Source organism: Anopheles aquasalis, chromosome 2, assembly GCF_943734665.1.
Source record: "Anopheles aquasalis chromosome 2, idAnoAquaMG_Q_19, whole genome shotgun sequence".
Classification (NCBI taxonomy): Eukaryota; Metazoa; Arthropoda; class Insecta; order Diptera; family Culicidae; genus Anopheles; species Anopheles aquasalis.
This window is the reverse complement of record NC_064877.1, coordinates 84,209,334-84,223,045: the sequence shown is the minus strand read 5'-3', so window position 1 is coordinate 84,223,045 and position 13,712 is coordinate 84,209,334. Positions and strand designations below refer to the sequence as shown.

Genomic DNA, 13,712 nt, shown 5'->3' with positions numbered 1-13,712 from the left:
AATAAAACGCAACCCACCGTCCGCCTTCCTCTTCCTCCCCATGGGTTATGTCAGCATCACTTTCTCCACCGCGGAGTTGACGCGATAAGCGACGCGACCGCGAACACCACGTGTGACTGTCCGCGGCTCTCTCTCTCTCTCTCTCTCTCTCTCTGTCTATTGCTCTATTGCGTTCATTTAGAAGGTCTATGCATCGACTTAGAGAGTCCACAGAGAGAGAAAAAGAGAAAGAGAAGGCGAAGTAGTTGGTGCTACATATTGGCAGCAAGCAACCAGATCTACGACACGATAGCAACGGTCGGCTATGGATTCGCTGAGGCTCGGTGAGGTGCGCTCCGTCATTACCCTTTCGGCAAACCACAAATCAACGTCGAACGCGCACCTGAGGTAACGGAGGCGTAGGCAATGTATTACCGAACCACCGGACCACCCTCCTTCATTCCAGAGCACCAGCCGCAGCAGCAGCAGCAGCAGCAGTCTGTTGTGTTTTAATTTTCGGATATGGTTTTATGTTTCGCGACGCTTGTACACACTGGTTCGTATGGTTCGGTGAGCGCCGTACGAAACAATTGCCCACCCCCGGGTGTGGGTTTGATGATTAGCGCCACAGAAGTGACAGAGAGTCACGTCACTTTCTCCGCACGCGAACCGCACGCTCTTTCACTCTCCTCGGAGGAGCAGTGACAGCATTTTTCTGCAAAATCCTTGACATCATCATCATCGCGGCGGCGAAATCACCGATGATCGATTGATCGGCTATCTCCTCCCGGGGACGGGATTTGGACGGCCTTTTGGGCAGGTTGAGACCGTCGACTGTGTCATTCGTCAACTGGTACACGTCTGCCGTCTGCGCTGCTGATGCTGGAGGATGAATGGCCCGCTTCCTGAGCGATGGTGGTCCTTGGTAGTGCACCGGCGCATAGAGACATGTCGATCGCGATTGCACAACGCTCTTTTCTGTGGTTTTGTTTTGCATATTCCGTGCCCGGTCGAATGGGTCGAGTAGATGTGCACGAACAATCCCTTGGCGGATGTACCATTCGTTCGTGTTTGTGATCCGTAGAAGCGAAGATTGATCGTCTTTCACGTCTGGTACCACAAATCGCAACATTGTATGCTCGGCATTAACGTTGCACTACTGGCACAGAATCCATTTGTGTTTAATGTTTAATACTTATTGATAGGTGCACCATTGGGCGTAAATTAGTGATTGAAAGTAATTTCGAAGGAGCATATGAGCGTTACTGATTAGCGCAAAGGGAATTTCTGAAAAAAGAATTACTGAGAAAAAATCTTGTCTTTAAATTAGACCAACAGCTCATAATCCTAAATGAAAAAAAAACTCCATACAGTAGATAGGTTATCTAGGATTATGTTCACTTGCATCATTTGCTTTGATAATAATTTATTACGTATTACTTTAGAAGAAGAACCATGCACCCTGTAGTAAAACCAGCTCTTATGTTGCATTTCTGATTGAATTTCACATTCCTTCTTTAACGATTCTTCCCTTATGCCACCGTTACACCCAAAGATTTTATAACTCATCGTCGAAAAAGGGCCACCGCATCGACAGGACGATGGAATGCACACTGACATCCCTGTACCTTCACGGATTCATTACCATCATTATCCGTCGCGGCGAACTGGAGACATCGGCACTAAACCGTGCACTTAACGGGGTGCGCAATCACACCTTCTTCCCCCCCGTCACACACATCGTGTCCGGAGATTGTATTTTGACATTCGAAACCCCCCAAAAAATGGCCACGAAAGAAACAGGTTGTCCTTCGTCGACACTTCGTGGATTCCGCCGTGTATGGAAGAAAGCTTTCTTGGCGCTCCTTTCGGTGCACTTTGCTCGCTTTCTACGTCTTTTAAATGGCGTACGCAGTGTTACATCGTCGCCGATTTGTCCAGCGTTGTCAGAGCGTTTCCGCTTGATCATTTCGTGGTGAATGGGGCCCCTGGGGGAGGGGACGGTCTTTTGTTAACAATTATCAACCATCCTGACGGTGCTCCTGTCAGAGGCGAGAGGCGCTGCTGCGTCGATTTTGGGCGTCTTTTGTCCCCCCCCCCCCCTCACGAGGCGGTAATGCGGTACGCAATGCATTTATGCGAGCTGATGGCAAGGTAATCAATAATGATAAAAAAAAAATGCAACAGCATGTGGCAAGTAATACATTAAGCTAGCCTGCCAGCTAGCCCAGGATTGCTTTTGGAACTGTCCGTGAAATGGTGAGACTGCACTTTGCGCCGCAACATCAATATGCTGCGCCCTGGCGGTTGCGAGGCGTTCTCATCGTTCACTGCCAGTTGTCGACTTTCTCTTTCATTATGCTCACCACCGGTGGTGCTCGCGGCGATCATAAGGTTGGTGAAGAGACAGTAAATCAATTGCCCTGGTACCTGTTGCTGATCTTTTGGTTTCCTTCATTCGAATGCCGCCGCCACAGCATAAAACGATGCATGGCCGCATGTTGATCAAAATCATGCTCCATTGTGCCAATTGTTATCAACAACAACAACAGCATCCATTTGCAGCCCAGAAAACGATGGAAGGAGGTAAGAAATACGTTTCATAAATTATGGAAACTCAATCAACTGCAAGATCGTTCGGGGATACCAGACATTGGGCAGCACTAGCCAACTAGTCGTTAACCTGATTCCAAACAATCCAAATTCGGCACTGCTGTTGCATCCTTTATCTGCGGAGCGGGAGTATCCTGCAACACTCGCAATATGGCTGCTGCGATGCTTATCTAAAATGAAGATGAAAATTCCACTTCAATCGCGATGGTGCGCGCGTTCCGAAGTCGAGCAAACAATCATTTGCATTGCATCGTCCTGTCTTCTATGGTAAGGGGAGTGCACGAAGGGGAGCGCTTTGCATTATTCACCCAATGCAAAACTCCGTGCTACAGCTTTATGGTGTGGGTTTAAGACTCGCGGAGGCAAATTTTCATCGAATTTCGAATTAGAAATTGATTCATAATGCAGTGCTCTCGTGGTCTCGGACATCCCGGTCCATTGCTTTTAGGAGAGTGAAAGTGCGCGGTGGAGGAATTTGTTTGCCAACACCCGCGCACTCGTGCAGCATATTCGCAGCATGTAAATATGTTTACTCAACCCCCGTACTGTCCCCTTTTTTGACGCCTGAGTGACCTGGATCATCCTGATCCGTTGCTCTGACCTGGCCAACCCTTTGTTTAATGAATTCCCTTTGCACGATTGCGCACATCACGGGTCGGCCCCCGGTCCGGACCGGTGCAAAGCCCGCAGCAACTCGATTGAATGGTTATTGAATCCTTGGTCCCTTGGCTGGGGTGCAGCTGGTGCATTCGTTCGTAAACGACCTCCTCCTTCTGTCCCCATTTTCTCTCTCTCTCTCTTCTTTCTGTTGCCAGACATGAAAACAGACATTGTTTCGAATGCAAATGGCGGTGGCGGTGGCAGCGGAAGGACATCATTGCAGTGCTCATCCGGCCAAGAGAATGATCCAACAGTGCCCTCCCCCCCCCTCCCCGGGACGCCCACAGCACGAGATGGTGGTGGTTGTTATTGCTGTTTGCTTACCCGTATCCTCGGGGATGTGAAAAAAGGATTGAATTCCCGGGTTTTGTAAGCGACCCCCGTTTTGCACCCTCTGGTGGCGTGGTTTCATAACCGAACCGGACGTCAAACCGGGAAACTCTCGACGTTGACGACGACGACGAGATTGTGGAATTTGCATTTTTCATTATCGATAGCATCGCCATCGTCTCAGTGCTGGAAGTTCAACCAGCAGTCCTGTAGGTAGCATAAGCTCTGCTCAGACAACGACACACAGCTCTGTTCCTTCAGTGAGCCACCGATAATGATATGTTCGTCTGCAAATATGTGCTTCTGCACAGCTGGAGCAGGATTGCGTGGAGCTGGAGTCCTTTGGTTGCGGGATGCATCTCCTTTTCCAAAACCAGAATGCATTCCATCGTTCGGTGCAGCGACAGAGTGCATACTAGCGTCATCGTACTGCTGCTGCCCTCCTGTTGGTGCCCTGAGCGGACACATTCTGGCTCTGACGTTTGTCGTTTGGTTTGACATAAAGCGCACAGAGAGAAAAGAAGGAAGCGACGCACGCAGAGAGCGGTTTATGATCCGATTAGTAGAATAAGGAAAGGCTGCCATACCAACCAGACAGGTGGAAGGGAACCGCACCCCTGGAATGATGGAATGAAAATATTGTATTGCATTTTCCGATTTCCAATTATTTTCCGCTTACCTGCGCCATACCGGCACCGGGGTGCTCTGTGGTAGATGTTCAAGACCCTACCAAGCGATGTTTTGTGTTTGGTGTGCAGAAGAGGTAAGAGAAGGTGTTGGTAAACGTCTTCATCATCCTCTTTTACAGGGTGTTGCAGCAGCAGCTAACCGTTTCGCTGGTTGGATCGTAATTGGCGTTGTGCGTTAGCAATCGCGCCCCTTCAATGCGCTGCTGGGTAGTCTTTCGAGCGAAAAATTGCTTCAAACGGCGCCTGGGGTGCGGTAAAACAATAGAGTTTTCACAGAGAGTTCAGATGTTTGTTAATGAAATTTCCAAAATAATCAAACCGGTGTGACTTGCATACTGTAGCGCTTTTACTTCTTCTATAAATTCGGAAAATCATTTTCAAGTCTTTCTTATAAATAGAATTGACTCACTCAATGCTGTGGAAGTGCAACAAGATCATTTTGCGGGCATCGAATGGGCGCTTTACATAACTATTTCACTTCTTATCATCGCTCGGTGACAGTGTTGCAATCACTTCACCAACCATGCCACCATAATTCACTTGGATTACGCAAAAAACCATTGATCGATCGTACATGTTCGATTCGATCGGATCGATCCAGTCGCTGATACACGATGTCACCATTTAACCGATTACTGTTCGATAAGCGCAGTTTACATCGTGGTCGCTGGTTGTTAAAGCGGCAACCAACATCATCAGCTACACTCCCAGGATCCCGAGAACAGGATTATGCTACTCGTGCCTCCCCCCCCGGGGGCTCACCTCGCGGTGGCACTCGATGTAATGCTCCGTCTGTGGGAGATCTGGATCCCAGACGCTGCTCGCTGGTTGGCAGAAATTAATCATTTTAAGTACACGGGAGCATAGACACGATGCAATGACGATGCGGCTGACATCGGTGCAATCATCGGCCGGCGAGACACGAGACCCCCGCCAGACCAGACCAGACCAGACCAGCTGACGTGCGATGCCGCGACCGCTTGAACCGGCTTGATGGATTACCGCAGGCGAGGGGTCGGGATATGGTAATTTAGCAAAACTGCGCCTGATCGAGTTGTTGAGTCGAGTCGAGAGGGAGAGGGAGAGGAAGAGCGTGGGGTGGTGCCCCCACTTGCACTTGCGAAGGAGATGAAATTGATAATTCGACAAGTTACCGGCCGGCTAACGATGGGCTTCCAGCGGCCCGGCCATCCATCTTCGGTGTGTCTATCATTTGCGGCCAAGCGATGCGGTGAAGATGGTGTTCTGGTGGGTTGGGAGCACTGTTGTGCAAATGTGATTAGACCACCTCCCGACCAGTGTATGTGACGGAGGGTGAAGGTAAAGAATGAGTTCCTTATACAGCTTCGATACGTATTAGTAGAGGAGGAGGTAGCAGATGATGAGGCCGAGTGTTTTTGCTGCAATGTTGCATTACCGTTATCAGCTTGGAATATTATTTATGATTTTTCCTTGAAGATTATCAACATAAGGCTCCAAATTGTCTCATAGTTTACATACAACAAGTAATTTAGAGTGTTCCAATTATCCAAACCTATGCACATATTGACATTTCTCCTATCCCCATTGTTGTTCTGAGTTATTTTCATAAAAAAACACACATCGGCATCATACCACCCCCAAATAAACACACCGAAAACCTTTCTTTTCGAGTAAATTTCAGCAAAACCGAACGTGCCGTTCCGCATGAGGGGGCTGCTGCCATAGGCTCACAATTTCATGGGCTGTAAAATTCGATTAGCATAATGTTCTAATAATCATAAACCATGAATATTAATGCTCTCGGCACTCCTGCTCGGCTGCCGATTTCCCGGGACCGATAGTAGCGGCTCCCGGGAAGTGCGAAACTTTTGACAAACGATTACCCAAAACACCTTGCCCAGCGTTTACTTCGATTGGGTTCGGTTAGCATAGAAACTCGGCGTCTCCCTGCCCTAACCAGTAAACAACAGAAAGAAGCCTTTATCTTGTGGAGGGAGTGTGTTAAGTGGACGATGTGGCATCTTTAGAGGTTAAGCCGAAGATGGTCTTCGGGAATTGATGTGGTTCGAAGATATGGAGTAGACACTCGGGGACACAACACAAGCCCATCGTTTGGAACCTCTTCAATGCTGCATGAGCACCCTTACCTTGTGGATTACTGATCAGCGAGCTAGTTTTATTGTAATAGGTTTATTAGATCTAAACAACTCGAACAGATTTTGGGGTTTATAGGATTGATTCGGTCACAATTTTACTGAGGAGCTAAAAGCGGTATGTCTCTCACGCAGCAGACTTTTTGATTGATCAGAGCGATGACGCGAATGAAAAAAAAAACCTTTCAAGCCAAACGAAGATGATATGTGGATGACATGCGACACACTCTTCAGTATGGCGCCAGATCGAAACGATTGATGTAAGCGGTCTGGACGATCGTGGAATACCCGTGATGATGGCGGTGGATGACCCTGACTGGTCAACGCAACTGATTTCAATTGCTCGATCAAATCAAACGAACGATAATTTGTCATTGACCTGCGCTGCCCCGCAAGACGGTGGCATTTCATCTCATAATAATTCTTGAAAAAGCATTTTAAGTAGAAGAGTCACGCTTCGCACGAAACAATCCACGGGAGATTTTTGTATAGAAATACATTCTGATTATGTTGGATTGTGGTTGGTTTTCTGTAAGATCGGATAACACCCAAAAACTAATATTTATTCTATTTAACCCAAGAATTCCTTTATGATGCGCTGATCATCTTCCTGATAACAAATCCATCTACATTTCATAATTTGCTGTTGATCATGCTGCTAAATAGCAGGTCTAACGCTGTTCTGACGTTATCAACCAGGACGATGAACCATCTTCTGGAAAGTATGCATTAATTTAGACAATCATTTCAATCGTTTCTCAACCGACCGACCGACCGACCGACACGGCACTACTCGAGACAGTTGCAATTATATGAGTGTGCCCCTGATACGTGCTCGGGCTCGTCCGGTCGATAAGTCCCGCGTGCGCCATCTTCAGCACGAATGTCAAGTGGTTTGCTTCGTCTCATCTCGCAGTCTCAGTGCCAATGTCATGCTCGTTGCCGTCTGACTGCTGCGCACTTGCCTGGATTGGTTTGACGGTTCTTTGCCGTGGCGGTGCGCATTCTGGAGCTCATTATGAGCGGCCCATCCCGTCTCGCCCATTTTCTCCTCTTCGTTCCATTTCTTTCCCATCCGATGAAGATGACGACGACGACGCACTCCAACCCTTATCCTCGGTAGCATCTTCAAAATTAATTCTACCAAACGAGTCACATCCCGCGCGTTGCTACCGCGAGGCAGAGCTCTCTCTCTCTCGGGCGTGGAAGAACGGGTTTGAAGGACTTCGAGCACGCACCGGGAGCTCCAACCGGCTTCAACTGCTGCGTGTGTTGTAGCAGATAATTTTGAGGTTTCTTGCCGGAGGTGGTTGCTTTCGTCGCCAGTTCTCACACTCTACCATCACCGCAGCATGATGCATGTCATATTGGTCTGATACACCCGATAATCAAGCTCGCTTCTGCCACAGAATGTATGAGAAAATTAACGGTTTTAACCGTGACCCGAAATGGAGCTTAATCAGTGGCATTCCTTTGTCTTAAAGGGGGAAGACATTCCTTAACAAAGTGAAACAATGCAGAATCATTTTTTATCAGCAAGTTTAAAAGAAAAAAACGAGTGTAAAGAGTTGCTCGTGAAGCAGTTCGTAACAACAATAAGCTCTTGGACGTTATAGTAACTTAAACAAAATTATAAAAATGTATAAAAAATTCAAACAAAATAAAAACAAAAGCCATCGATAGGGCGAACGCATCGGCGAGCGAAGTGAATCAACAGCTTGGTAGAGGTGTTTTAAATTCGGTTCCGGAGCCTATGTTTTCATAGGACAAATTTGTGGGCGCGTTGTTAAAGGTGGGGGATTGTGCCGTTGTTGACATAGCCGTCGTCGTCGTCGTCGTCGTCGTTGGTGCGTGCTGAGAGCGGCGCCACGATTCGTGCGCCACGCTTATGTTCCGAAGCTCTCGTACTCGCTGTGCGCTCTCTCTTTCTCGGCTTTGTGGCGCATACACTCAGAGAGATGCAAGAAGCACTAGCACGTTTTGGAATACGAGATGATAGATTGATTTGAATATAATAGTTTGATAATATTTTTTTACAAAATGATCATGGTAGGAAATGTATTGGATATAGCACAGTATACAGCACACATTTTCTAGCGATTGATCATTACCTTTATAAAGAAAAAAAGGAAGTTAATCGTATACTTTTTATATTGCTTGATACAATTTCACCCGAAAATTCGATGTAATATGTTTAAATAAAATGCGTTTTTTTACATTTTCTCTGTGAATAATTACATATTTTTTCAATCGATTCCCTCTCCATACTCATATTATTATTCTATGCTTCTTATATAAAGTTATCATTCTACAATGTTACTAAAGCCCTCAAAGGTGTTACAAGAAACGGGTTTCAAAAAATGTTTTTACAAACCCAGATGCTACAACCCTTATAGCACCGAGTGTAGCTACCACAAACGCTCTCTCTCACCGGTCTCTCACCGAAAACTCCGATGCCGATCTCCGGCTGATGGGGGCGCCATGGATCCAGCACGCCGGAAACCTCACGATTCACGGAACGAACGTGCAGCGGATCGGATCGTACTCGGTGCCACTCTCGTTAACATAATCGCCCATATACCCACAATCTACTACGCGATCTAGTGTTTTGGTGTTCGGCCGCAGGTCAGTGAATGCTGCTGTGTGACCACGTGAAAGCAAGAAATCCCTTTCCTCCCTCCGCGGGTATTAGCAAAGGGGCGTAAAAGATGATAAGGTTGATTCCGAATTAATTTGAATTTCTGGTCCTCAAGAAGGGGGCCCCCCGTTTGTTGGCGTTGTGCACGTGCAATGAAGTGTGTTTAACAGCGTATTGTGAGTTGTTGCCCGGTGGTTGTGCTGTTTACGGGCCACAACCGTGGACCGCGGAAAAGTCGCGGACAAAACGTGACTCCGGTGATAACTCCGGGAGGCTGCTGCTCGAAGCTTAATCTCCTTTTCGTGACCAAAAAGCGCGTGCGTGCACGGTGCTGATTGTTTTTACCACCGCCAGTGCGGAAATGAAGTGATTCCGTTTACGCGAAAGCGGAAGGAAAATTCAATACAATCCTTGATCGATCGCGAGCTTACACGTTGTGACCCAATTGGTTCTTCGGTAGTGGTAATTTTTTAAGCAAAACCGTGGAAACGTGGAAGGATTTCGTGTAAAAGTGGAAAAAAAGGAATTGCAAATAAATAACGCAGCACAAGTGCGCGACCGTCCGTCCGCTCCCCACCGGCGGGGGGCTTTTTGTACGCACATAAATTGAGCGTCCAACACGCAGGTTGGTGATAAAAGATAAAGGAAAAAGGGAGACACACACTCGCACGCACGCATTGAGGACCGGCTCGATGTGATGTTGGCGAAATTTATGCATTCCACCAAACCGGTTCCATCGGTTTCGGAGTAAAAGCTCCGCGCCAGTTGCAGTTGCTGCGACGACGAACCCACCCGGCGAGAATCTCGGATCCTGCGCGAAGGGTGAACGACGCGTCCAAAAATACGCCTCGGGGCCTTTTTTCCGGGGAGGGCCTTTCATCTGCGGTGAAGTTCGAGATCGAGTGCAGCCGGAGTGGCAAGTGAATTTCGCGGAGCCACAGCATCCCTGAACACGTGGACGTGCACTGGACACACTCGGAACGTGCGGTTTCACAGTAAGTTCCCTGCTGCTTTATGAACTTTATTGATTTTAGGAACTTTGCTGGTGGAGGTTTATATAATTTTTGGAGTCTCACTATTCGATTGTTATTAATGTTTTGATTCCTCTGCAACCTTCGGGAAGCTCACTTGAAGGTAAATCCGGGAGCTTACGTCAGTCGCAGGTTCGGCGGTGTGCAATTTAAGACCGCGAAGGCTTAAAGAACACAAAAAGTCAAGGATCCAAAATACACAGAGCCAAACGCGAGCTGTCAAGTGATCGGATGCTCGGTGGCTTTTATTGGACGGTTTTTGCGGTTTTACGCGGACCTTCGGTGGGCTGACTGTTAACGGTACCCGAGCGGGCACTCCTAGATGACAATGGAGAAGCCTCCAAGGGGCCGCATCATCCTCTGTCACTGCTCTGAGGGATCTGGGAGAAAGAAAAAGATAAAATGCGAGGTGTTGGCCTGCGGGTTGGCTGATGAAACGAAACTATAAAAACCTTATTTATAGCCACGACGACGACGACAACGACGACGACGACGGGGAGAGCGATGGTTGGCTCCGTTCTTCGTGATCGAGAGAGAGCACGTGCGCGAGAGACGGTGGGTGGTGGCTGATTGTGGAACGTTTTGAACAGCAAGCAAGCAAGCGAACGGGTCAGCAGCAGAGTCAGCAGAAGTTAATTTATTTACTCGGACTCACCGGCCCTCTTCACCATCTCTTCCCGCCCGGGGATTCTATGGGGATCGCTCATCGTTGTCATAATTGAATTTCAATCTCAACTCGCCGCTGGCTGGCCCCAACCCATTCTACGGCGTGAATCACGGCAACGGTGTGCCGTTTGTATCGCAGACTAGCAACCAGAACTCGCGCGCACTGTTAGGGGTAGTGGCACGGTTTAGCAGTGGACAACATTGGAAAACATGCTGATGCTGCGGTTCAAGCTCCAACCAACCAGCGAACCAACAAAACCAAACAATGCTTACCTTTGCGTGTTTGGCGCTCTAGTGCCAGATGACCATCGACGTCGACGGCGACGACGCACAGCAACAGTTCTGTTCTGGTGTCTGGTAAATACGGTTCGATTGTTGCCACGAAAAAAAAAACTATAACATCCCCGATGAACTAGTTATTTGTAGGGCCCTAGCAGCCCGTAAGACGGAGAAGCAACAGTTTACAAAATAATGTGCTCCCCTTTTCATACCGCTGGTAAATGTTTTCCATCAAACGCGCAGCGAAATGAATCTGTAAACTCGCGCTGTACTGTGCTGTGGACTCCCCGTTCGTTGGAGCTCACGTTTCGCTCGCGATAGAAATCCCCACATGGTCGCACGTGAGGCGCAGACCACCTTCGCCGAGATGTCATGTGGCTGTGCGCGATCGGATCGTGTGCTTATCCGGCTCGTGATCCCCGCGTGATCGAATGGAAAGGAGCAGGTTGTAGCGGGGCTCTCGGTACAAAAGCTGGACGACCATGTCGAAGGTCAAACAGAGGCTGGTCAGAGACACGATGACCGGAAGGGAAACTGATAGGCACCGATCGGAGCGAAAGAGTCAAACACGCCAGGGTCCTGCAACGGTGGGAACGTACCGAGCGCGAGATGATGTCAGACTCACTGATCGCTTCATGTTGGCCTCGCCACTAACGGCGGTACGTTCCGTTAGGTCGATTCCATTAGCATAAGAAGTGAAGGTACGTCCATCCGTCCCTACGGCGCGGAAAGGGCACGAACTGCTTCTCTCCTGAACGATCCATCAGCCTGTGGCGGAGAGCCGGCGGATGGATGGAAGCTGCGAGATTGCGGGACCTTTTAATTGACAACTCGCTCACCCGTGGCCCTTCTTCCATCAGCCGGAGCCGGAGCCAGAGCCGGACGTTGGCCACGTCTGGTAGAATGTCTGAATAATGTTCTCCGGTGCTGGTGCTGGTGCATCTGCCAGCAGTAAATGCATTAATTGTTATTAATTGAATTCTGACCTCCCACAGCAACAGTGGTAGTGCCTTCCAGGGAACTTCATGGCGAAGACCAAGACCGGTAAACGGTGGCTGCTGCAACTTTCAAACGGAACAATCGCTCTGCTGTAGGTCCATACACTATTGTGGTGTGGATTGCTTCACTCTTCTCGTTGCTTCTAATATGGCCATCATGAGGACGTTTCTGAAGGAGAACACTAGACGGATCAACAAGCAAAAACATCTCTGTTCAATAACAACACGCGCTAACGAGTCGTGTAGCTAATACCTGTTTTACGTCTCCAAGCAGTCTGGTACCAATACCTGGTCGATGGTGCTGGTGTCACGAATGTGAGATGACCTCACAGCATGACACATCGCTACGGACTGCAATTTGGATCCGAAACTCGCAGCGGTTGTGTGGATCGTGAAGCCCAAATCGAAGATGGACCCCAATCATGCTGATGGTGGTCAAGGCCATAACCGATCGGGCCACCACCATTCAAAGGTACCTGTCCGCAGCGTGAGAGTTGGTGCTGCATAGCGCTTGATGTGTTTCATCACGAATCCGCAGTGTGTCGAATTGTTTGTCGACCGATGGTTGTCTGCCATTCGGAGAGCCCTTTAAAGCCTCGATACCACCAGCTACGTGCTGGTAAACAAACGAACAAGTTCGAAAGTAAGTGTTAAAATCGGATTTGATGTTGCGCCAGATCGGTTGTACTTGGTGTACGTACACCACAACGGCGGCTGGCCATGGCGGTAAAAACAAATCAATTTTCACTTTTGCGCACCCCTCCCCCCCGGGGGCTGAGGCCACAGATTTCGCGCGTCGAGCAGAGAACGCTACGGTTATTTGATGATAGATGTCTGTGAGCGCGCAAGTCTTGGGAGTCGCCGACGGTGGTGGAGGTGATGTGTGTTGTGTTTTCGCACGGATTTTGGCTTCACATTTCACTATGGGCCCGTGGCAATAGCTTTTCGCATGCTTTCTATGCTAAAAGTGACGCGAGGCCGCAATGTCTCGCACACGGGGGGAGGGAACCGGATTCAAAGTAAAAGTTTACCATATTCTCAACACCAACACACCTGGGTGGTACAACATCCTGTGTTTGCGAGCCTCGTTTGCGTTGGTTCGATTTCGAGCGGCATCTAATTGATTGATGGCCGATACTACTGTTGCCAGCCCTTGGTCTTGGCTTGCAGACAGGAACTGACTATGGCGCAGTTAGGGAATTCACGTTTCAGTTACGATCGATTGAAGGACGGGGGAGTAAAATGCCCCACCGATTTGAAACGATTAGATCGATAATGCTATACTATGTCGACATGGAACGCGCGCTCCCTATTTATGTAACATCCCTTTCGATTGTGACTCACCGCTGGAGATAGGAGAACCTCCTGCAAAACCCTTTTCACGTAGAAAATATCTCAAAGCACGAGCCATTGCGGCACGACTCCGATGGCGTCCCCCCTTGTGGAAGGTGGATTTAATTAAAAATGTGTTTTTGCGAGTGAAATGAATTGGCATTTCCCGCATGCTACTTGCGAAGAACACACTCCATCCATCCATCGCGTCGTGGCGTTCTAAACAAACAGCGTCGGCCGCCAAGGGCAACAGCGATTTATCGTTCCATTACGGTGGTTATGCTTTCGGCAAAGGATGCACCTTCGAACGAAGGGCTGGGGTTGCAGCAACACCACCACCACCACCACCATCACTAGTCTGC

At 48.6% G+C, this 13,712-nt stretch overlaps 1 protein-coding gene across 1 annotated transcript in view; it reads left to right on the top strand.

Moving 5' to 3' along the window:
* Positions 1 to 8,927: 8,927 nt before the first annotated feature.
* Positions 8,928 to 13,712, top strand: part of LOC126569875 (uncharacterized) — a 48,289-nt gene continuing 43,504 nt past the window's right edge. The window contains exon 1 of the mRNA XM_050227268.1: positions 8,928 to 10,039. The gene's annotated coding sequence lies outside the window, so the exon portion shown is untranslated. The remainder of the gene's footprint in view (positions 10,040 to 13,712) is intronic.